Genomic DNA, 3,848 nt, shown 5'->3' on the forward strand with positions numbered 1-3,848 from the left:
GCAGGGTCTCAAACAGGGAAGCCCTCTACCCATTGTTGTATTCATGGAAGATGGATGGGGCCATAGGGTGGGGAGAGGCTGGCAGCATGGCGGTAAACCTCAAGTGCTAAAAGCCAGCTTTAGCAGTGGCTAGGAACCTCTGCTAGCTAGCCAGCTAGCTAGATGTACACGCATGCATGCCCATTTGCATGCACAGCCATAGCTGTTTGTATTGTGCGGTTCAAATTTTGTCCCTCTTTACATAAATTCATGGAGATTTGAGAAATGGGCCTCACTCTGTGGGACAGGGTGTGAACTGAAGCACCTTCTGGAAGACAGACAGCAGTGTAATCCTTTCATTCAACCCTGTCTGCAGCTGCTTTTTATAAACTTGGCATAAATACACGCTTAGTGAGGCCAGGCCTGTGTAGTTGGAAAATATTTTCCACCATCCAAAAAAACAGAAGATTGGAAAAAGAGCCCAGAAATTGTGCATAACATGGAATGGCCTCGCTTGTGGTTTTTTCCATGACTTCCTCAGCTCATTTTTCTGCTGCCAATTTTAGAAGCCCATAAGTCATACTTGTTAAACTTTCTCAGTTAAAATGTAACTCTAAGAACAAAGTCATATGATATGTTGCAGCCAAAGAATCCTTCCAGAGCCTCTGACTGGAGAAAAGCTACCCCAATCCGGCCAATTTGTGAACCTGTGAGGGCTCCTGTTCCACCCTCCCTGGTGACAGCTTCCGCGTGGGCTTCAGCGAGCGCTTCTCCCTGCTTTTGCTGGGCTAGACAGGCCCATGGTGGGTTATCTTGCAGAACGGTCATTGCAGAAATTCCAACTGCTCCTCCAGAAGGGCTTCAGCAGGAGGCAATGCAGAGGAGACTGCAAGGGGAGGCAGCACAGGGGCTGGCGGGGTCCAGCAAAGGAGAGTTGAGGTGCCATTGTAGGAAGGTGCTGCTGCTGTCAGGGTTGAGGAGACAGCAGTTTGCTAAGAGCAAAAGTGAATTTGCTGGAGGGTTTGAAAAAAGGGCATCCTCACTTCAGTGCGTTTTTAAGCGTTGAATCAATGTGGAAGTACTCTCATGCCAGGAGCAATATTTTTGTTTGCCAGTTTTGCTCTCTTTTAGAAAGTGATTGTGTTTACACTGGGCACCAGATGGTTGTCCTGAAGTGCCATCCCTTGTCCAAGGTCTGCTCTGTCCCCTCACGCAGAACAAATCCCCGGTCACTGTTGAAGCAGGGGTGGCTCTAAATGTACACTGGGGCAGTAGCCAAGAGTGGGATCTCGCTGTCAGCCAGAGGAGAGGCAGGGGAGGGAGTGGAGCTGTGAGGGGCTTCTCAGTCTGCTCACCCTTCCAGCCCTGCCTCCCCCTTGGTCTGGGGGTAGAGCAGTGTGGAGAATCTTGCTCTGGGGGACAAAACCAAACAAACAAGCAATTCCACATCCCCACTCCCCCAGTATCAGATTTTGAGTTTGGTTCTGGCCCTGGGAGAGTGTCTGGAGGAAGTCAGTGGAATCGCGCTGCTGCGGAGCGGCTGCCAGGAGTGGCGGCCCCAGCGACCTCCCCTCTGCGGCAGGGCAAAACGCCCTCACCAAGCCTGTGTGGTCTTCACGGGAAGGGAGGAACTGAGCAAACCCGCTGGAAACCGGCGAGGGTGTTGTAATGTTTTTTGGACAGCCAGTTTCGAAAACCAGCCACTGCCTCCCTCTCTCTCTCTCTCCCCTGGCAGCCGCTTCCCGTGCCATGACATTGAGGGAGGTGGTGGTGACTGATGTAACCGCAGCCGGGCAGAGTCACTTGCCCAACGCGTGGAGGCTGGCTGACGGCCAGAGAAGTTTGCTAAGGACGGATTTTCTCACAACAGGCTCCCTGTCCCTGTGCACATACCTGTAACTGCGCCAGGTGCCTGGCATGGCCGCCTCCCCAGCTGAATACATGAGGTGGCAGAGCTACCCAAGCTGGAAGGAGAAGGAGAAGAAGAAGAAAAGGAAGAAAATTTTGGTTTTGTCCCACGTGAATGCAGACCTGATAACATCCCTAAGCACATGTTGTTTGTGTCACCATATTGTAATTAATAACGATGCCTGTTTGTTGGAGCCAGCTGTTCTTTGTGCTAATGGTAGGAGGCATGGGGGAGAGAGTGTGGAGAGGTCTGATAGTTTTTTTTGCTGGATCACCACCTTCAAGTTATTGTTATAGACCTTTAAAAGGATCTCTTTGTATGAACTGGAATATAATGCTCAGCTGGGCTCTTAAATTCTGGCTCTGTTGAGAAGAGAGATCCTTTCATATCGATTGTCATTTTGTATGCAGTTCAGGCACCGACTTGTAGAAAATCTGGGCCAGGAGAGATATCATTAGGTATTTATGGGGGTTTGGTTGGCTCAGCAGTCAGTTTTTCCATTGTCATGCCGTGACAGTAGTGCATTACATACACCCTCAGGAGACATCTTTCTGCTTCCACAACAATAAAGGACTTTTTTCTTTTTCTGACTCATCTTCAGCTTGAAAAAAAAGCTACCACCACCAGTAAATATAATTAGCAACGGGCAGATATACTGTACGTAGCTCTCAGAGCCCATTGGGATATTTCCTATTAAAATGTATGCTTGTGGTTGCTCAGACCTCCAGCTGCATTCCTGATTATACTTCAATGTTTTAACGTAGCCTGGTGGTGATGTAGGCTGAGGAGCCATTTCTAGTTTGGATAAAGAGGATAAATACATTTAAAGCTGGGGTTGTCTTTGGAGCTTTGGCCAGACTTCGTGGCTCACAAGGCAGGTGAGTATAAATGGCTGCATGATGCTGGATACAAGGTCCACTTTGCTCTTTATCCTGCCTCTGACAGGGACCAGCAGCAGATGCTGTGGGAAGGAGGACAAGAAACAGAGCAAGTCTAGACTGATCCTGCCCCAGTGTGCCCTCTTGACTCCCAGCACAGCTGTTCTTACCAAATGACGGGCAAAGAGGCAACTGCTGCCTTGGTCCTTCTGTTCCGCAGGCTCCCCAGGCTCTCACTGTGCAGTGTCCCCTCTTTGAGTTGCTTCCCAGATGTGGCTCCGCGTGGGATGGAAAGCAGAGCCAGGTCTGCTCTGCTTCGGATCCACGTGGTCACGTGAGGATTTCTGGGTTAAATGTGTCCTGGCCCCCTCCGTGTTTCCCTTATGTAAGTGTGATGGAGGCGGGAGCAGGTGGCGTGCAGCTGGGCTCTGGGCTCTGCCAGGTGGGTGTTCCCTTGCACTGCAAGCCAAAGTCCACACGGTCCCGGTTAGGGGCTGCTGCCCGTCCGGCGTGTGCCATTGGAGTACCAGGCAGCCAGGACTCAGCCTTTGGGTCCCTGTTTCACCTCGGGGTGAAGGCTGACGCCAGTCACATGGCTGCGAGTGGGCCAAGTGGGAGATTAGTTCAGCTTTGTTTATTTATTTATTTTAACCTGTGACTAAGATGGAGGAGTATTTGCATGGGAGCTGCTCCTCCCAGAAAAGCGCTGTTTATATTTCAGTCTCCTAAGCAGAGTCAGTCGGATCTGAAGTGCTCATAACCCAGCACTGGTATGTGGGCTCTGCTGGCATGTCCTCACCTAACCTGGCATTCATGTTGCTGGACAGAGTGTGGGCTGGTTGCTTGCTCATCCCAGCACAAATGGCCAGAAGTTTTCCTCTGTATTCCTGATTGCTGAGCTCAGAGGGGTGGAGGAGAGAAAGAGCAAGCTTTCAACTGAAAGTGGCCAGGCATTGCGCAGAGCCGTACCTGGGGTTACACTGAGAAAAACATGATAGTGTGCGTGGGGTGGTGTCTCTATAGCCACAGACAATATTGCAGGGCTCACCTGTGCAGCATGTGTTTAGCACAGTCATTAGTAA

The 3,848-nt window shown here is 50.6% G+C and overlaps 1 long non-coding RNA gene across 1 annotated transcript; it reads right to left on the reverse strand.

Annotated features, from left to right (window-relative positions):
- Window positions 1-415: 415 nt before the first annotated feature.
- Window positions 416-3,030, reverse strand: LOC309437802. Its single transcript, XR_014183628.1, has 3 exons — window positions 2,937-3,030; window positions 1,873-1,943; window positions 416-1,391 (listed from the first exon to the last, which is right to left on the reverse strand). It is a non-coding gene; the product is annotated as an uncharacterized lncRNA (long non-coding RNA).
- Between the last annotated feature and the right edge of the window lie 818 nt (window positions 3,031-3,848).

The sequence above is a fragment of the Streptopelia decaocto genome (assembly GCF_964273445.1).
Source record: "Streptopelia decaocto genome assembly, chromosome: 3".
In the NCBI taxonomy this organism is placed as follows: Eukaryota; Metazoa; Chordata; class Aves; order Columbiformes; family Columbidae; genus Streptopelia; species Streptopelia decaocto.